General features: G+C 39.6%; 1 protein-coding gene across 5 annotated transcripts in view; it reads left to right on the forward strand.

The window, feature by feature from the left end:
- The first annotated feature begins 4,033 nt into the window (after nucleotides 1–4,033).
- ARK2N (arkadia (RNF111) N-terminal like PKA signaling regulator 2N) overlaps nucleotides 4,034–21,789 on the forward strand; it is an 80,895-nt gene continuing 63,139 nt past the window's right edge. For 2 of the 5 annotated variants that reach the window (XM_057504150.1, XM_057504151.1), the window contains exon 1: nucleotides 4,461–4,759. The gene's annotated coding sequence lies outside the window, so the exon portion shown is untranslated. Of the gene's footprint in view, nucleotides 4,165–4,460; nucleotides 4,760–21,789 lie in introns of those variants that run through there. The other 3 variants (XM_036918684.2, XM_036918681.2, XM_036918687.2) reach the window with 3 other exon arrangements.

The following is a 21,789-nucleotide window of genomic DNA, read 5'->3' on the forward strand; positions in this document are numbered from 1 at the left end:
GATGGGATTGAAAATTCCAGCCATCTCATCACAAGGTCGGTTCCTCTGGACAAGCAGCCCCCATCTGAAGCTGGCTGGGAGCCTCCAAGTCACCTCATTAGCATAAACTCAGGCACAGTTCAGAAGGTTTCTAATGACAAAAGGCAATCCTATCACTCAGAAAATTCCAGAGCCTTTAGGACATCTGTGCATAGAACTGAGGACAAAGGTCATACATATACATTATAACAGATCTCTCCAAGTCATTCTTACATAAATACCTTAGCGTTCTGAGCTGGAGAGGGACAGGTGGAGGACAGGGGACCTTCCCCATACGACTGGTGTTCCGGTTGCTCTGAAGTCCTCATTTTCTTGAGTCCTTTCTTTCAAATTACAGTGTGTCTTTGGAATGTGTCCTATCCTCCGTCCACAAGGAAGGTCCTAGGGTTGCAGGCCCCTCCCTCCTTTCCCAAGGCTTTTCTCTTCTCTTTCTGCAGCCCTCCATCTTCACCTTTGCCCCTGCAGAGCTCCTCCTGCTCCCTTGTGTGAACAACATGGGGTCAACCCTTCTTCCTCTCCAAGTTGTCAGTGGGCTGGGGAGGGTCTAGTGTTGTGCCCAAAGTCGCGAATCCCAGAAGACCACCAAGAAGCCAACACCGATGCAAAAGCAAAGAGCCTTTATTGGAGCTAGCTCGAGCTCAATCTCTCATCTACACCAACGCAGTGGCAAGATGCCAGAGAAAGAGAGCGAGTTTCAATACTACATAGGTTTTATGGGGTTCTAGGGAAGTTGGTGGGGTGATGGTCGTGGCTCTGGCTGATTGGCTGGAACTAGGGGTAGTTGGTGGGGTGATAGGTCGTGGCTCTGGTCAATTGGCAGGGTCTAAGGGTGGTGGGTGAGCTCTTTGCTGACTGGAGAGGAGAGAGACCAAGCTCCGATTGGGTGAAATAGGATCCAGGTCCTGATTGGCTGAGGTAGGATCCGGGTCCCAATTGGCTGAAATAGAATCTGGGAGCTTGCCCTTTCATAGTTTCTGCTGGTCTTGACCGTAACTCTCAGAAGTCTAGGTGAGAACATCACACTCTGCTTCCCCATCAGTGCTTAAAAAACGAAGCCCAGACACCTTACACTCACATTCAGCCCCCCAACCTCCCTTCCAGCCCTCTCTCTTTTTACTCCTCCACTGTCCAGCAACAGGCAGCCTGGCCTTTGGGTTGCCATCCTTCAAACATCCTAGGGGCTTTTCCATCTCCTGTCCTTGATCCCCAATGGTCAGCTTCTGTGCCCACTTGTTCCTTCAGTCACAAACATTTATGGAATTGCCTAACTGCCAGATTCTGTGCTGGACACCAGAGGCTACAAGGAATGAGGCCCTGACTCTCTTCTTCCTTTTTAACAAGGGTCAGGCAGGTGGCAGGTCCTCCTGCCCCCTTGGCACCTGGCACCACTTCCTTGTTTGACATCTTTTCAGGTTTCTGTGTCTCCCCAATAGAGGCTTAGACGGACTTCCTCCATTCATACCTGTGTGCTAAGTGTTTGCCTCAGAGGACAGCACAGTCTGGCCCCTGCTCTACTCTCTGGTGGGTCAAATGCATGAGAAAGAACAGTATGCACAACCATGCACAGGAGGGCAAACATTAGGAAGGAAACAGGTGCTGGGATGGGCAGTGGGGGTGCTAGTGTAGATGGCATGTCAGAGCAGCTCCCCACCTCCCCGTCCCTCTGACCCTGGAGATCCCACAAGGTTGGGCACTGTGTCATAAAAACTATCTGTTGTATTTATTTCCACTTATGAATAGATTTCCCATATAGAAGGGGTGTTAGAGGGATCACCTGACTCGAAGAAAGGACTTGGAGCCCAAGATAGAGGAGCCTCAATAATCCACCCCAGAAAAAAGGCAGGGGGTGGGAGAGGGAGGGGTTAAGAGAGGTGCCCCTCTTGCCACCCTTGGCCACAGCATGCCTCCACCTTCATGACATTCTTCTGTTCTGTTTCATTCTGGAGGAACATTCTGAGGATGGGGTAGCCAGTTCCTAGCAATTTGAGAAGGAACACAGGACATCCCAGGGCCCGGAGGTGAGGGTCTGCCCTTCAGGATACCTGCTTTCCTTTTCTAAAGAATGGTTCTAATAATAGCATCCACCTTACAGAGGCAAATGGCAGGAGTAACCTGCTTGGTCAGGAGGAAACTGACTATAGTCAAAGCATGGCCACACTCTGGTGCTACTGCCCAGGTCACCATTTCTAACAGGCCCAGCCCCAGTCTAGGCAGGGCAGCAGGTGCCAGCAGTGACACTAAAGAATGATTCAGGCAGGCTTGGCCTGGTTCTCTGTGGCTCATGACAGAATTGAGAGGAGAATCACTAATATGATTGAGTGATAACATTGCTGATGGCCCAGGGGTGGACATGTTTGGAGGACAGTGTCTATGATGAGCACAGGAATCTTCACAGAAATTTCTGTAGCGGTAGCAGGATGAAAGGGTTGAGTAAGGGTGGTGGTGACATGGATGGTGTCTGGGCTGGGCTGGTTTTATGGAGATGGGATTTCAGGAGCTTGGAAAGCAGAGTATGTGATGCACAGGTGATTCCAGAAAGTAATTCCAAGGTAGCATCCCTGCCCAGCCCTGCCTACTTCTACTAAGGGGGAAGAAGAAAGCAATTGCTTTATAGAGCAATCTACATATGGTAGTAATAGGGATATTAGTAGTAAGAATATCAAATGCCCCAGTCTCCAAATAAATGCAGTCTATTCACTATAAGGAATTAACTTGTTGGTATTTGAATGGGAGGAACCAAGATGGTACCTCAGTAGTCAGGCTTCTACTTCAGTATTTCTAGAGCATCAATGAGATAAGACTGTCAAGGAGTCATTTAAAAACTGGATGTATTAGTCCACACCCATTTATTCACTTCCAGACCCACAGCTCTGATCTTAGTAATTTTCTTTAGTCCTTTTCTCCTGAAAGAGCCTGGGCTCTTGTCACCACCCCACAAACTCTCAAATTCCTCTAGGACTAAGGTAGCAGGGAAATAAATGAGTAAATGGAGGAACAAATGAGTGAAATAACATACATAGATAAAATGTTTACCTGGTGTACATTGTATTCTCAGTGAATCTCAAGGAGGCAGTTGGTGGTAGTGGTTGAGAAAGCAGGCTCTGGAGTGGGGCTGTATTGGAGTCCAGTCTTGCCACCGACTGATGTGTGACCTTGGGTGGGTCACTTAACTACTCTGTGCCTCAGTTTCCACCTTTGTCACCTGTAGTTAGTAATACCACCAAACTCATAGGGTTGTTGGGCAGATTAAATGAATGAATCCATTTAAATGCATAATATGGTGCCTGGTACCTACTAGACATTCAACAAAAGTCGTTACATAAAATCACTTTATTAATTTATTCATTCAGTCAGGGATGAATAACTCTCGTGCTTGTAGGCAATTAGAATATATTAGGGAAGAAGGGGAGCTGAACCCTGACCTAAAGGGGAGACTGATATTAAGGGGAGTGTGGGGCCAGCGCTGTGATTTTTGGAATCTTCTCTTGAGAAGTGCCAACCCAAGTCACAGTACGGCTCCTAAAAAGGTAAAGACCTTTTATGTTTTCTCCTCAAGCCCTTATTTATTCATTTATTTCTCAAAACCCTGCTGTTAGGTAGCGTGGGCCCTTGGCCAGATCTTGAGTTGTGAGGTTTGTTATGAACCGCACCTTTCTTGCTCCATTGTAAGCCCTGTACATGCCATCTGGCCTGCGCCCAACTCACCTTTCCTCTGAGTCCTGCGTCCAGTATATTTCCCCCATCCCAACCTCAAATAAGGGTCTTGAAAACTCATACAGTGAGCCGGTGCGTCACTCTTCCCAGGGCGAACTGGCAATCAGCAGAGTGACTCTGCAGAGGTGGAATTTGGGGCGTCTGCAAGAAACGTAGGGGCGGAGCGGGGTCTCTCTGGCAGATCTTGTCTCACCGGTAGGTGGCGGTCTATCTGCGAGGCCTGCAAGGTTCCCGTCCCGAAACTTGAACGGGATGTGCGTTGATGCGACTGCATGAGAAGAATACAGCCGAGTCTCTTAGAGCTGGGCTGTTGGCATCCGCGAAAAAGTGGAGAGAAGGGAGCCGACTCCCTGCTGGAGGGACTGAGGGATTCAGACACCAGGAGCTTCATCTGGGAAGGCTTCAGGACGGGTGAGTAATCAGCAGCGCACGGAAAAGGGAGAGCTGTCCTTCTCTTAGGGTATTGTTGTTGACTTGCATTGACTGGCTTTCCGACCCTTCGGGAAAGATATTTATGAAAGAAAGCTGCCTAATCAGATGGAGGGAGCGCGGGAAAGAAACCCGGGAAGCAGCGCACCGGTCGCGATGTAGCGGGAGGAGCGCACGTTCCCTCCCGCCAGATGGCGCTGTCTGACTTTCCCTCGGCATCCCTTTCTAGTCTCTAGAGGACGCCAGCCGCAGCGGCCGCTCTAGCCAACCGGTGCGGGCTCTGTGGTTCCGGGCGGAAGTGAGGCGCCGAGCGGAACGGCCTCTGGTGACATTTTCTCCGGGCGGCGCGGACGAGTGAAGGGACTTGTTAGTGGAGGCTGCGAGATTCGCTTTGGCCCTGGCGGGACTCTGACTGCGACCCTCTGCTCGCCGCCGGGGCTTGTGCTGAGGAGGAGAAGGCGGCGGTGGCCGTCGCGGCCCGAGTCACCGCGGCCGGGAGAGTCCCGCTCCGGGGGTCGGTGCGTGCCCCGACGGGGCGAGCGGAGTAGTTGAGGTGCGGAGCTGCCTCCGAGCGCAGGTGAGGCGGGAAGGTGCGCCGGCCCGCGTCCCGGTTACAGATTGAGCCGTGGGACCGGGGCGTGCGTCCCGGGGAGGGGTCAGGTTGAGTCGGAGGGATACGGGCCGCGGGTAAGAGCTCTGCGGCTTCTGATCGCCGGGTCGTGACGAGCCCGGCTGGCGGGTGCCGGGGGTTCTCGCCCCGACTTGGAGGGAGGCGCGGGCCGGGTGGGCGCTGACGAGAGGGGCGGAACAGCCCGACCTTTTGCTTGCCCGCCCGCTGGTGACCCTCGCGTCCTCCTGGCCCTGCAGACTTGGAGGGCCGAGCCCCCTTTCCCTTTCCTCGAGCCCTGCGGCCCGGGCGAAGCGACGTGAAGTCCTTCCCAGGGGCCGAGAGGAGGCTGGTGGCGCCGCAGTCCCTGGGCCGCCCGGGGGAGCGGCTTTTCGGGCCCTAGAGTTCTCTTCTCACAACTTTCCGGAGCCCCGCCGGCAGCACCTCTTCCAACTCTGTCAGCTCCGCGAGCTGGACTGTGGCGCCCACACCTGTCTCCGCTTTTGAGCGGTCGGGCGGTCGCCCCATTGCCGCGGCTGCGGTGGCCTAGGAGGAGGGAGAAAAGGCTTTCTCAGGCTTGGCGCCGCCTGCCTTCGGCGCTTCCACTACCTTCTGTAGGCAGACCCCTCTGGTCGTGGGAGTAATGTGTCAGTCTCCAAAACTGACTGACCTCTTCTGGTGAGTTTGTCAGCTTTATTTAGAAAATCGGCGAGGAAATTAACTGAAGAGCCCGGAGTAAAGGATCATTGTCTTCTCTGAGTCTTCTCCTGGGAAAGTTCTCTTCCCCATTAGCACTTCGTACTTTCTGCTGTATTTCGTATAGCACCGACCTCCTTGTGTTGCTGGGGCAGCTACCAACAGAACCTCATTTCATTCATTCTGCCATTTAAATCGTCCTCTCCGCTGTTGCAGAAAGGATTCTCACAGGTTAAAATAATTAATGTCTTTATTCGTTCTCCCAGATTGAACCATTTGAGCAGTTTATGGTTTGGATATGCTTTTCATTTCTTGCCTTTCTGAATCCTTTGCCCAGTAGGATGAAAATCCCACAGACGATGGTTTGTCAAGGTTGGGCCTCTTACTTAGATTTGGCATATTAAAGACGTGAACTTCGGAATAGCTGTATACAGTTTGAAAGGCAGGGAGAAACTTTAAGATAATACCTATTCTTCTCTAGTGTCGGTGGGCACATGTTAACAGTTTGCATTAATCCCTTTCTTCAGGTACTTTAAGGTTGGAGGCTATTAACTTTATGATGCGCTTTGGCAGATCATGACAATCTGGATTCTTCCAGAGCATTGCCTTTTGGTTTAACAAGCGTAAGAGGCCTACAATTGGTAGTTCTTACCAATATTCTGAGGAGTCTCAACTCTAATCGTTTTTTAGTAGGAAGCATAATATTTTGGCTGCATAATCTGGCTATTACAGTAGTTGAGTGCTTTATGCATAGTAGGTGCTTGGTAAATATAAAATTATGAATTAAACTTGATTTCAGGACACTAAGATGGAATTTACTGCAGTGAGTGTTTAAAAGGAACCTTGGTGAATTTTCATGCAGTTCCATTAAATGAGAAATAAAAGTATTTTTAGGTATTTCTAAATTTGGTTCCTTCAGAGTGCTTTTCAATACCACTGTAATCTTAGAACTTGGAACTATGTCGTTTTCATAACGTTACCATATTAAAGACGTGAACTTCGGAATAATTGTATACAGTTTGAAAGGCAGGGAGAAACTTTAAGATAATACCTAAAGCATAAGCTAAATATGATTTCTTAATGGAATTTTTTTTTTCTTGACATCTTTTTGTGAAAAGTGGGATGGACTGGATTTTGGAGGTGGAAACTTTCCCAACTGTTAGCTTCATATTAAGTTCATATTGTAGTTGCCATATTACTAATTCAGTTTATATTTTAAATCCATTTATGAAAGTGTTAGTAGTGTGTGTTTTATGGTCTTGATGGTTAGTCCAAGACCTGAATATTGAAACTTTAGATTTTAATTTTATTCAGTTCTTTTGAAGCTGAGTACTCAGTGTATGTCCTTCAAAGGTTTCTATTTCATAAGTGACATTGGTATTGCTAGGTCTCCTTACTATGTGACTAGTAACTTCTGGGAGATTGTGTAGTCACTCATTTATTCAAGGAGTTGTTTTGCTGGGATCTTCAGTGTTATGGTTTTGTTCTGACATATACATGAATAGACTTGATATGTGGGCAATTAGAATGTTTTTGTTTTTTCTTTTTAAAGTTTGGAACTGGTATACATTAAAGATCCAAACCTTACATTTGTATCTTTGGTAAATTATCTTAGACCTTCCTAATTTTCCTGCATGTAACTAAGGACATGCAAGCATTGTATATTTATGTTTACTGAATTGACAGTACTCCTTGAGAAAACCTGTAAAATATGAAAAAATGTGTTATGAATGTGTTTGAACCATACTGACTTAAGGATTCTGTATTAGGGAAGAGTTTGGGCCAAGTAAAGTTTCTTGGGTATCTGTAGTTATTATATAAATGACATAGACATGTTAATAACTAATAACGTAAGGTAAAAAGCTATGAGATGATATAAAGGGGGAAGAGCTACTGAGAAAACACAGAGAACAAAACATTCAGGTAGAAGATCTTTATTCTCATACTGATTTATTGATTGCTAACTGTGTGCCAGTAGTGCTCTAGTTGCTAGTGCTCTAGTTGCTAGACTCTGTAGAATCAGACTGATAAGGTTCTGATGCTGCAAGAGTTCAACATAATTTTCAGGTGGGCATTCCAGGCTAGGAAACAACCTAAGTCAAGTCATGGGTATCAGTAGTCTTAAATGGTTAAGTGTGGCCATTGCCTTGAGTTCACAGAATCGGTAGGGTAGAGAAGGTAGGACCAGGTTTTGAAAGTACCTTAGTCTGCTAATGAGTTACTAAATTTCTTTTTTAGGGGAAAAATATTCAGGTGGAATATGAAGGATGGGATAGCCATTCCTTTTGAAAGATTTTCCTTGAAGTTTCAATGAGTAGATATTTTATTGGTTTTCTTTCTTTATTTTGGGTTGATTCTTGAATATCAGACTCAGTAATTTGATAGTTATTTTTATTTACTTGTCAAATTCGTGTTAAATTTAAATTTGACTATTGTCATGAAACATTTCTAAATCCTTTTAGGCTTTCTCTTTAATTGTACTTACTTTCCTTACTCTTTCAGGACTCATGAGTGAACTTAAGGGAAATAAACTGTTTTCTGTTTTGGCTTCATGCTTCTCAGCAGCAGTGGGATTGATGTTCAGTTAGTTTTCACACTCGGCCTCCAGGTCCTTCCTTGTGCTGAAAGGAAGGAACAGGGTGCAGCTAAAAAGTATCTTCCTTGTTTCATTCTCTTGTATATTACTGAACTTCTAGGAGAGGAAATGTGTGTTGTATATGTTATACATTTTTTAATCATAACGTTAGCGGCAGCGGATAATAGTAAATAAGATTTTAAAATATAAAATAACCGTTATGTCTCATATTTGATGGTTGTCTTGTGTAGGATTTGTGGTTTTAACTTACAGTGTTTAAGTTTTGTTTCTATTCTCTTTCATGTCTTTATTCAAAATAGGGACCTCATTCCTCTTTGCTCAGATTTTGTCAGTTGATCGCTAATACAGATGGTGTAAATCCTGTTATTAATTTGACTTTATTTAACTTTAAAACTACGTGACTGGGTGTTTTCTAGTTAAGTGAAGGTTAATTCAAAAGTAGAAGTCTGTCTGCAGAACTTATTTGTGTATGGGGCTATTTATACCTGGGTAAATTAAAAACCCATTTGCTTGAACACTTAGGTGCCAGGTGGAGATTGGTATGAACCATTTCTACCCAAGGAACTCAAATCTAGTGAACCAGATGATTGTTAAGTCTCTTTTCTGCTCCAAAGAGTGGAGAAGAAAAGTAGGCTGTAGGAAAAAGAGTACTGTATGGTAAAATAGCTATAGTATATAGCCTTTTTCTTTATAAAATCATTTTAAATAAGATATTGGGAGATAGCATTTTTCTTAATTGGGTCTCTTAAGTGTAAAAGAAAATAATTGAAGATTTGAATGTTCTTTTTTGTAGTGCCAGTTCATTTCCAAAATACTTTTTCCTCTGCCTGGAATTCAAGTCCGTGTGTTAGTGAATTAGTTCTGATTGTTGTTCAAAGAATAACAAAATTAAATCTGTTTAAACTTAGTTATAGGAGCCATTCCCAAGAAGGTGGGTAAACTAGGCTTGTGCTTAGGTAATCTAGAAATTTAAGTTTTCATTAGAGAAACAAGATACTGATAGAGGGACCAGTAGAAAAAGTTATTTTTTACTGAGTTGTATGGTTTAAAAAAGATAACTTTTATGATGTCCAGAGTCAGCATTTTTGTTGGGTGCCTTGTAATTAGAGAAAGATATTGTTGGGGATAGGGAAGTTGGGTGTGGACTTAAACTTTAGGGGAAACAAGGACTGTTTTCCTTTCTGTATTAAGAACAAAACCTCATGTGGTTAAGATTTTAAGCAGCATCCTGTCTGCCTTAGTTTTAACCTGCTATAGAAGCGTTGTTTATACTTAAATCAACATTTTGTCATCAAGGGTTTCCCATTTTTCTCCACTGCAGTCCAGTAAACAATTTGCTGTGAGCCGGAGAGCATGTATAGTGGATAGGTTTTTGGCATCATTTATCTTAGGGGCCTCAGATCCAGCATGTGGTGACCCATGTATGTGTACTGTCTTCTGAGGGAGTTAGAAAATGGCGAGAGCAGAAATCTTGGTGGAAATCTAGAACCTATGTCTTAAACACTGATGGTGCTTCTGAGTGCTTAGAGGGTCTCTCATTAGCCATGGTGTTTTCTTTGCATTTGGTAACTTCCTTGGTTTTTACTTGATGATAGTTTATTCACAGCCCTGGAGCTGGGCCAGATACATGTCAGTAGTGGTAGTATCTGCAACATGAAGTGATTTGAGCAGTCATTATCACTCCTGGCCTATTTATAGAGCTTATGTCAGGGGAGAAAAGGTTGGCTGGCAAGCAGGTGAAGCTGCTCTCTTGCTGTGGTCGCAGTCTCACAATTTACATTTCACTTCTGGTAGGCCAAATCCATTCAGCTGCCTTACTTTTTAGGGTTCCCTTCCTGCACTCCAGCCTTTTGCACTCCAGTTTCTTAGCTTCACTCCTGAAGAAGAAAACCCAGTAACTATTATCACATTAAGAAATAATTAGCATTAAATCCTTAATATTATAAGATATTCAGTATTCCTGTTGCTCCATTATCTCATAAATGTGTATTTACAGTTATTTGGATCAAGTTTCAAGTAAGTGCATTGTTTTGTAATCTATAGGTTCTTCCTCCACTTCTTTTTTCTAGCAAGTTATTTGTTGAAGAAACAGGAGTTCTCCCACAGTTTGAATTTGCCAGTTACATTCCTGTGGTGGTGTTAAACATGTTCTCTGACTCTGGATTTCTTCCTTGTTAATTGTTATTAAGTATAGTGGCTTGATCAGATTCAGTTTGTGTAATATATATTCTCTCTTTCTCATATTTTATTTTAATTTTTAGGGGACAGAAATATAGATGATGTTGATTCCTGCATCCATAGTTACATAATGTTGGTTCTCTCTGTGATGTTAGTAGCTGTTGATGCTCATTGCTAGCTTCATTACTTAATTACTCATGATTCCTCACTCTGAATGCCTTTCATCATTTCCAGTTCTGAGTCTTTTATACTATAACTTGCTTATTGCCTCTTCAATCTCTTCCTTTTGAGAGTTACAGTGAGGGGAAGGGATGAATTGCTGAGGAGAAAAGGGTTTTTTCCACTGTATTGTAATTCTGTAGGTGTTTTGATTTCAGTCCTTGGTTCTTGAATCTTTGGTTCCTCCTGCACTGTCCACATTATCCATGCTACAACTTCTCAGTGGAAAAATTAATCCCAAATCCTGGCAAATACTCAAAACATGTTCTTCAAAAGCAAACTTTGTTTTGAAATATCAGTGCTTAAGAATACTGTTGTCATTAAAGTAAGCTAGCATTTATATATGAAAATTAGAAAAGAGGTTAATTTTTTTACTTCAGAAGATTTGAGAACATCACTATTTTGATGTAATGAAATCTCTTCCTAGAACTGAACTTCTTGGGAGAGGGAGCTTCATTTTGATTTTAGTAAGATGTTTTTTTTACCTTATTTGTGTCCTGTGGCTTAGAATATGTAGTTTCATAGTGTCTGATTTTGGGGTCTTCATGCAGAAATGCACAATCACTTTATATACAATATTCTAACTATAAGGAAACAGTTCTATTGAGCTATTACCAGTTGTGTCAGTTTTTGTTTTATGTTTTCATATGGAAAGATAAAAGGAGAGTTACTCTGTTAGAAATCATGTTTAGTCTGTGTAATGGAATATATTTTTATATACAAGTCAATAGTACTATTTCATTAGTGGTATTAGGTATTCATTAGGTATTTCATTAGTGGTCTTGGTGATTTTTTAAATTATTCAGTTCATCAATTCAATAACTATTAACTATTTTATGTTAGAAACTGAGTGAACTGAAGATAATGAACATAGTCCCTGTTTTCATAGATTTTAATATAATGGGGCTGATGTGGGTGAGTAAAAATACACAAATAACTTGTTACTTTTAAATTGCATTCCTCATAATACACTATTTTCACCCTCCCCATGTATAAGTTAACTCTTAATTTCTTGGGTTTAAATTTTGTCAGTCACTGCTGTGTGTGTGTGTGTGTGTGTGTAGTGTGTGTGTGTATGTGTGTATGCATGCACGCGCATGTGTGTGCACTTTAAAACAGCACCCTTTTAAAGCAGTGAATTTGTGTATGCCGGTCAGAAAAAGTAGGTAATAATTGTTAGGTGCTAATTTTTTGGGATGACTACCAGTATTGTGATTCTCTGCCACCATTAGATTGTCACAGTATCTATTCTGATATCCACCTTGTCTTACACTGTACAATCATATATATGTCATATACAAAGAAGTCTGTATAATGCTTTTGTGACAATTGCCCATACTAACAGGAAGTAGGCACACAATAGTGTTTGAAAGCTTTGAGTCATTCTGGTTTTATCTTCATGAGTTATAGTTTGTCTTTTGGTCCCTGTCTCCTGTTTTGGTTTATATTTAAAAAAACAAAACCAAGCAAACTTTAAAATACTTTAACTTGGGCCCTTTTTCCTAATATTTGTTTTTAAGTTTCTAGATGTAGAGTAGACAAAGTTTGACAAAGAGCTAAGAGAGTGATTTTAAAGATTTACAACTAATTGTCATGGGTGTTTTTTTAACCTTGGTTCCAGTTATTAGAAGTTAGTTAGTACTACAAAAAAAAAATGAGTTAGCTGTAGATGCAAGCTATAATCTGTTTTATATCATAACTGTCTTGGAGGCATAAAACTTACATTATCTACATTAGCTACATTTTTGGTGGTGGTCTCATGACTTTTTTTTTTTAAGTCCCATCCATGTAAGAAGTTTTTTAACAGTATAGAAGCAGTCCAATTGCTTTGATTTTTAGTGTTAGGAGAATGCATCATTTTTGATTCATAGATTCAGTAATAAACATACATAGAATATTTAAACTCTAAGCCAGCTAACAAATTTTACATCTTGAAGCTAAGCCTATTAAAAAAAATAACTTTAAAAAATATGCTTAAACTAGACTGCTGTGAGGCTCTTTAAGCTGCAACTCCCTTGCTTAGTAATTCCTTCCCTCTGTATATGGCATAGTTTTTACTTATATTCATTAACCATTTGTCATGCCTTGGGCATATTTAAAGTAAGTGCAGTAAGGGAAACTACAGTTTTCTTGAAATATAAGGATACCAGAGAAATGGTGGCTGTGTGGTTCTATAAAATGAATCAAAACAATGGATTTTTGTTTTTAGGGACATTTATCAAGAGGAGCAGTCTTGTTTATCTTAAGTGTAAAATGTAGATATGCCTTAATTTATGCAAAATATGTATTCTTGTACATTTGTGGGCAAAAACATTATGAAGTGACTTAGTGTTTGTTATTTGAACGTTGATAGCTTGTAGTACTAATAGAGCCATAGATCTCTAAGCAAGGGTATGTCATACTATTTGCATATCTTGTGGTTGCCATCTTGAAAAAATAATCCATTTTAAAAGCCTTGTGTTCTTATTATGCATATCTGAAGGCCATGTGTTATGCTAATGATGCATTTGAAGGTAAAGTGAGTGCTGAAATAAGTGTAACTATACTTATAAAAGATTTTGTCCTTAAATGTTTTAAATGGTTTGGAAAATTTTAACCAATGCATGGGATTTTAAAATGTCAACTTAATTTTTAAAATACCAAAATGTCCTTAAGATTCTATTTCAATAAAACATTTTATTTTAAAATGGTATGGGACTTCTTATCCGCAGGGCCTAACAAAATGTCTTTTGCTTAATAAATGTTGAATATAAGTATAGGTATGTGTTACTCAACAAATATTGGCTATTATATGTTAGGTATTTTTCTAGGTGCTGTGGATATAGTTTATTAAGGAGACAAAGTCCTTGCCCTTTTGTGTCTTATATTCTATGAAGCAGATAATAAACTAAATATACGTATAAGTAAGGTAATTTTAGACAGTTTGTTAAAAAATAGAAAATAATGGGGTATGGATGAGAGGAGGTATTTAGTGTATTTAAGGAAAGCCTTTTTAAGGTAAATTTGAATTGAGACCTGAAATAAAAGTAAGGGCCAACCTCAAAAAAGAGTTAGGAAGTGCTTTCCTTGGAGTGGAACCAGCAAGTGCAAAATCCGCTGAATCAGAAAAGATCTTGGTGTGTTGAAGAATTTGGACACTAACGTGGCATAATGTTGAAGTGAGATTTGAGCAAAACATACATCGTGGGCCTTAAAAATTTTTCAAATTTTATTCTAATTGTAAGGAAATACATACAAAGGAATTGTAGGTCTAAGTGAGAAGCAGTCTTACCTTCTTCACTGTAAAATATAGATGTGCCTTGATTTACTCAGGAGATACATTCTTACATATTTGTGGGGAAAACCAAATTTTAAGTATCAAACTTCATATACATTGGGAAAACTTATTTTAAAGAACTCTGTATAAACACTGTTGTTTCAGTGTATACAATGTAAGCTATCTTTTGTAAAGATCCATATACTCAGAATTTTCATTTTGGTTTAAGGAGGCTGCTTGTGTAGCATGATCTAGTCTTAGGTTAAGAAGCAAGTTGGAAATTCAGAAGGTGTTCTAAATATATCTATCTAAATATATCTTGGCCATTGACCTACATATTCTTTTCTTAGAAATGAGCGTTATACATTTCAGGTTAACTATGAGCAATAATTAATAAAAATAGTTAAAATGTTCCGAAAACCTAAATAGTATTGTTTAGATAGTTGTCCGTGTGGGTAGACGACTTATTCTACTATCTTTTTAAATTACAGCTTTAAAGAAAAGCCTACAAATGTGCAATAAAATGTCCATTGATTTTTAAAAAAAATCATTCGTGAGTGAAGCATTCTTTCAGTGGGTTTTCAAATGAAATTGCCCATATCTTTTTTGCTTTTTAAATATCTCTTGAAGCTTTCTGAAAACATTGAGATCTTGTCTAATTCCTGGTTGAATATTTATGCTGTGTCTAAAATTGACCAGGGGCACCAATTTTCCCATGATGAGCAGCACAAGCCAGGGTAGTGCCGATTGCTCTCATTGCTGCCTTTCCCATGAAGGCTGCAAGTAGCCCCATTTAACTGCAGTGGTTTTCTGTGTGCAATGACCATGCCCCTGCGAAAGTGTGCAGAGAATGATTGTAACATACTTTCAGTAGCATCACATGCATCTTTTAAAAAGGAAAAAAAGAGATTTAATAGTTTCATTAATTCTGATCAGTCCAGTGTGCAACTGGCCTCTGGCCTAGTTGGATCTAGAAGCTCATTTGATGTCATCTGGGCACTATTTTTCTCTTCGTGTACTGGCTCTGCTGCTTGTCTTCGTGGGAGTCATTTTCAGCCAGGCTTTTCTCTCATGAGGGCAAAGTTGGCCTCCCAGCAGCTCCATGCCAACAAGTTTCCTCAGCATAAAAAAAAAAATTAATAGTCTTATTTTTCAGAGCAGTTTTAGGTTTGCAGAAAAATTGAGTGGAAGTGCAGAGTACTTATATACCCTCCTACTCAGTTTCCCCTATCACCACCACCTTGCATTAGTTTGGCACATTTGTTACAATTGATGAGCTAATATTGATACATCTATTAAAGTCCAAGTTTACATTAGGGGTCATTCTTTATTTTGAAAAAACAGAGATCCTGTATTGAAAAAGTGTGGACTAGCAGTTCCTTAGGTTTTGACAAATTGCCTAATGTCTATCCATCATAGTAGCTAACATAATATAGTTGACCTTTGAACAACACGAGTTTTGAACTGCAGTGTCCACTTACACAGATTTTTTTTTCAATAAATATATTGGAAAAAGTTTTGGAGATTTTTGACAATTTGAAAAAATATTTTCTTTAGCTTACTTTAAGAGTACAGTATAATATATATACATACAAAATGTGTTAATAGACTGTTTATGCTACCAGTATGGCTTCCGGTCAACAGGTTATTAATAATTATGTTTTTGAGGAGTCAAAAGTTACACTTAGATCTTCCACTGCAGCAAGTGATGGTTGGTGTCCCTACCCCTGTGTTGTTCAAGGGTCAGCTGTAGTTTCACTGCCCTAAAAATCTCCTTTCCTTCACTTATTCATTCCTTCCCCGTTTCTGCTCCCTCCTGGCAACCACTGATTTTTTTAACAGACTGTTTACTTATTTTAATAGACTTTATTATTTTAGAGTAGTTTTTAGGTTCACAGCAAAATAGAATGGGAGGTACAGAGATATTCCATGTACACCCTTCCCCACACATGCATAGTCTCCTCCATCATTAACATTTTCTACCAGAGAGGTACATTTCTGACTGAAAAACCTACATTGACACATCATTATCACCTTTAGTCCTAAGGGGTTCACTCTTGTACAGTTTGTGGGTTTGGACAAATGTAAAATGACATGTATCCACCATTACAGTGTCATACAGAGTAATTTCACTGCCCTAAAATTCCTTGTGCTGCCTCCCTCTCCCCAGCCCTTGGCAATCACTGACCTTTTTACTAACTTTCCACAGTTTTTGCCTTTTCCAGAGTGTCATATATTTGAAATTAAACATGATGTAGCCTTTTCAGATTGGATTTTTTCACATTGTGATATGCATTTAAGTTTTCTGTATGTCTCTTCATGGTTTGATAGCTCGTTTCTTTTTAGTTTTGAACAGTGTTCCAGTGTCTAGTTGTACCACAGTTTATTGAACCATTCATCAGCCAGAGGCCATCTTGTTTGCTTCCATTTTTTGCAGTATATCCTTCCAGCATTTTTGACTGAAAATCATAATATTAGAAGAGTAGCATTATAGCAAAAGTCACCCTTTTTCTTGACTTTATTATTGTCATTAATAGCTGATACTACTCAGCAGCAGCTGCAGTATCAGCTATTAATGACAATAATAAAGTAGGATATACTGTGGAGTGATGAGTGATGAATGAAAGAAAAGAGGGGATGCAAACTCAACAGTCCAAACAGGTTTATTGCTAGACCTGAGAGAGACCCCTCTGTTCTGGCCTGCAGAACAAAGGAAAAGGGGTCTCTAACAGGTCAAGAGGCTTTTTATGGCCAGGGTTTTTGGTGGGCTCTTTGAGGGGAGGGGTCAGGGAAAAGGAGGGCTTGTGGTTTGCTGACGTGTCTTCTGGAGAATGCTTGTGGCCTAGATAAGATGAAGCCTCGATCTCTCAGATGGTGGGTGGGCTTGTTCAAAAAGTGTTGCGCAGGTCCAGATTCTACCAATGAAGAACTTGGACTCTGGAGTCATTTCAGTTAAAATCCTAAGTCCAATATTTGCTCTGTGAGTTTGTGCAAATTCCCCAACTTTGCAACTGTCTGTAAAATGAAGTAAAAGTATTTACCTTACAGAATTGTTGAGGGTGGGTTATACATTTAAAAGCTTAGCTGATTTTCTGAAAACTAAAGAGTACTTAATTTTAATACCATTAGTTTTTTTTATTTTTAATTTTTTAATTTTAGTATCATTAATCTACAAGTACCTGAGAAACATTGTTTACTAGACTCCGCCCATCACCAAGTCCCCCCCACATACTCCATTACAGTCACTATCAGCGCAGTAAGATTATTGTTTTTATATATGTAAACACATGTATCTTGAGCAACATCAAACTGTCCTATCCAGCCATGTCAAAGGCCGAATTATTCGCAGTTATTTTTACAAGAATGTGAGATTAGTACTAAAATACTACTAAACCAACTCCTTTGTTTTACCTACACACAAGGTATGTATTGAGATTTCTAAGAAGTGTCTTAAGCAATCCATTGCATGTTTATGGTCTTTAGACTTTTTAAAGCTTTCTGACATTGTTTGATATATACATGTCTATTTCCCTTAACAATCTTTAGAGTCTGTATTTCTACTCCTTACTCCTTTTTAAGTTTTACAGATTAGGAACTGAAGAACAAAGGTATAGTCTCATCTTAGGTTATAAAGTTAGTGTCAGAGCTAATATTGGAACTCCAGTTTCTGGCTCCTACCTAGATTGTTTTTTTTCTTCTCTACTTTGCTGCCTTTCTTTTTCATCTGTCATTACTTTCATTATGGTGAGAGTCAGCTGCAAAGAGAGGTTGAGGAAGTGGTACTGATTCTCAAAGATTTGAATTTTTTAAATTCACTCTTTTATTTAGTGTTTTCTTAGGAATGCTGAAGATACTTTAATTTACTGGCAGGAAAATCCTCCCAACTTTTCCTGAGCTTTAGTCCTAAATATTAAATATCTTAGTGCATTTTCAACATTTCCTTGGATGTCTCAAATGCACTTTAAATTCCCTGTGCCTAATAACCAACTCTTGATGTCCCTTTCCCTTTCTATTCACTGTACACATTTTTCTCCCTTAGTTAATTGCCTCTTCAATCAGTCTAGTTGAAGAATCTGGAAACCAAAGACTTGTCTTTAACACTTGCCTTCCTCTGTGATCTCTCAGATCCATTCACTTCTTTCTGTTGCCACTACCATCAGTCCAGAGCTACTGTAATTTCTTGCTTTGCCTTTGAATTGTTCTTCAGACATTGATTTTTTTTGTCTCCTTTTCCATCCAGTCTCAACTCTGCAGCCAGAGTGGTCTTTTAGAATTACAGATCAGCTTAAATCAATGTCTCCCTCCTTAATTTAAAACAGTGGCTTCCTATTAAGTCCTCAGGGAAGCCTTCCTAGATCTCCAAGGTATGTCATTTGCCTCCTCTTTTTTCCTTTCATGGTGCGAACATATCTTCTCTCTGCCAGATTTACCACAGTAATAAATTTTGTATTTATTTGTGTGATTATTCAGTCGTGTTATTGGTCAGTCATCTCTTCCTTAGATTGTAAATGAGGTACATTAGGAAGGTACTGTGTATTTCCCAGTGCCTGGTATGGTAGCTTGTACTAGGTACTCAGTAATGATGTGTTGAATGCATGAATGAATCCAGATGACTTTAATTGTAGAGAAGTGACTTGTTCTCTGATGGACTTGAAGTAAGGAAGAAGAGAGAATACAAGATTAAAAAATTATATTTCTTTAAATTTGACTTTGTGCTCCTTATGTACTAGGTGCTTTAAGTGTGTTACTCATTTTGCCCTACCAAGGTTTTAAGTTTTACAAATAGGGGAACTGAGGCACACGGCACAGGAACATTAATAATTTGTCAGTGGACACATAGCACTTCAAATTCCCTTTAGCCTTAGGATTGGTGTTTTTATGAACTTCTATTTGTTTCAGTTTTGAACAATGTTGGATAACTATCTCATGGCTGCCACCATATTGTATTAGTGCTGAGAGTGACCTTTATGAAAACATTGACAGCACTTCTGTTTCTGCAGAATTATTGCCTTTGTGAAAATAGACCTCTAATGTAAGTCTTAGAAACTTTAAGTTACCTCAGATGAAACTTTCATATCCCTTCTTGGGTTTTGAGTCCATTGCCTCTGACTTCTTTGTTTGATTTTTCTCGTCTCTCTTATTTTGGAGTATGGCTTTAAGATTCTGTAGCAGCTCTTTTTACTCTTATTTTTATTTATTGAAATAAATAAAATAAAAGTCCAGTAGAATTTGTATTGCCTTCATAGACACTTTTTATAGTTCTGATCTTGTGTCTAGAGTCCTTTGTACCTCTCCTGTAGTACTTACCTAATGCTGTCCCACTTGTACTCATCCACTTCATTTGTGTGAGCTGCTTACTATCTTTAACTGCTCTGAAACACCTAAGTAGTATTTTTTCAACAGATATTTCCTTTTGTTTACACTTGAGTTTGAGTACTGTGATTCGTTTTTGAATCCCAAACCTAGCATATTGACTAACACAATAAGTTTATTTGATATATGCCAGTTGAATTAAATATCTTCTGTCTTCATCATTCTTTTAAAAATAGTTTCAGTATTTTCAAGAGTTTAACCAGAGGTATATCAAGATCAGATTTTCATTTTTAAACAAAAACAGTTCTGGCCTCACTTAGAGTGATCAGGAGTGGAGGTGGGGAGACCAATAACATTATATAAGTCCAGGCAGACAGTCATGGTAGCTTGGACTAGGCAAAGTGGAAAGACTTGAAGGTTATTTGGATGGCCAAATAGATGACTTGGTGGTGGAATGAGCTTTTGGGGTGTACTTTTGGATTTAGTTATAATACCAAATTTGTAGAATATTAATTGCTTGTAGGGGAGGGGCAGGGTTGGGTTTTTTTTAACATATTAAATTTGTAGTATCTTTGAGATAATACAAAATAGAATGTCAAGGAGATAATTGACCATCTGGGTTTGGAGATCTTTGGAAGAGCCTTTTGGGATGGGGGTGTGAATTTGGTAGCTAGGGATGTTGATGTCACCACCTAGAAGTAAAATGAGAGAAAAGAGGGACTAGGACTGGGCCATGAGGAACTATAAGAGATGAGAAGAGTGACTCAACAAAGGCGATGCAAGTAGGTTGAACTGGAGAAGGAAGAAAAACCAGAATAGTGTGGTGGTACAGAAGTCTATGGAAGGGGATTTTCAAAAAGGAGTAGATAGTTAACAGTATCAGATACTACTGAGAGGCAAGGAGTGAGGACTAAAAATGTCTCTTGGATTTGCTGACATTTGGTAATGGTAGCCTTAGCAAAACTTTAGATGGAATAACAGGAACAGAAATTAGATTGCGTTAGGTTGAGCAGTGCAAGATAAGGAATTAGAGATGTTCATTGTTCTTAAAGTTTGACACTTGAAGTGAAAGTAGAGCGAGAAAGACTGCTTTTTTTTTTAAGGGTAAGACTTGAACATACTTTTCATTTAAACTTTTCATTATCTTGACAGTGTCTTTTGCAGAACAGAAGTTTTAATTTCTTTTTTTGAGGTAATGGATATGTTTATTACTTTGATATTGTGATGGCTTCACAGGTATATACATATGTCCAAACTCATCAGATTGTATATATTCAATATGTACATGTTTATTGTATATCAATTATATCTCAATAAAAACTTTAAAAAAATCATCCAATCTTCTTTCTATCTTTATAGCCTCTGGAGCCCCTCTTAGAAAGACATGCTTATCACACAAAAGCTTGCATGATCTACCCTCCACTGCCCTTTTTTGCCCCTCCTCCTCAGTCATTTCTACATGGACACATATTATACCCTAGATCAGGATTAAAAGCAAACTCCTACTGCAGCCACCCAGGGAGTGCAATGAGTGAACCAGGTGGGTAGGAACTCTGATGAAGTAGACTCATCTCAAGGAGGTAATGGTTATTTGGTTTCAACTGATCATGGAGGGATACAGGATCTGTCTATTACCAGCTCTCTGACTTTTAAGACAAATGAGAAATCCAAATATTCATATGCCACCTGCTGCTTTTTTAAAATTATTATGAAGTTATCATTGGTCTACAAGAAGTTTTCAATTTTAATGAAGTTTGCTTATCAAATTTTTCTTGTATAGGTTGTGCTTGTATTGTATCCAAAAACTCACTGCCAAACCTAAGTACACCTAAGTTTTTTCCTGTTTTCACCTAGTTGTATATTTTTGCATTTTACATTTGTGTCTATGATTCGTTTTTACATAATTTTTGTGAAAGGTGTAAGGTGTGGTCTAGGTTAATTTCTTTTTAATGTGGATGTCCAGTTGCTCCAGTGCCATCTGTTGAATAGATTTCTTTGTCCATTCAGTTGCTCCTTTGTCAAAGGTCAGTTAACTGTGTTTGGACCTATTTCTGGGCTCTCTATATTCTGTTCCATTGATCAATGTATGTATTCTTTGTCTAATACTACACTGTTTTGATTGCTGTAGCTTTATAGTAGGTCTTGAAATGGATAATGTCATTCCTCCAAAACTTTCAATATTGACAATTCTGGGTCTTTGCTTTTCCATATAAACTTTGGGATCAATATGTCAGTATCTATGAACTAACTTGCTGGAATTTTGATTGGGAGTTCTTCCAATCTGTGGATCAAGTTGGGAAGCATAGCATCTCAACAATAATTAGTCTTACAATCCATGAACAAAGAATACTCTCCCATTTGTTTATATCATGTTGAAGGTTAGGAACAGGAAAATTGATCCATGGTGATAAAGGTCAGAATAATGGTTCTGTTCAGTGGGGTAGGTAATGACTAGAGGCAGCATGAGGGAGGCATCTGGAATTTGCCTAATGTTCTGTACCTGTGTCATCATTACATGGATATGTTCATTTTGTAAAAAGCCATCAAGTTGCACACTTAGGATGTGTACACTTCTTTGGTGGTATTTCAATAAAATATTTCCTTAAAAAGAAAGACTCAGAGGAGGAGAGAGTCTGTTTTGATTAAAGAACAAAGAACTCTGTGCTCAAATTTGTCTTTTAGTGGTATAACACCTTACTAGTTTTGACAATTTGTGGGTATAGATTGGTTTTAGTGGTGGTG

Source organism: Manis pentadactyla, chromosome 6 (assembly GCF_030020395.1).
Source record: "Manis pentadactyla isolate mManPen7 chromosome 6, mManPen7.hap1, whole genome shotgun sequence".
Taxonomy (NCBI): Eukaryota; Metazoa; Chordata; class Mammalia; order Pholidota; family Manidae; genus Manis; species Manis pentadactyla.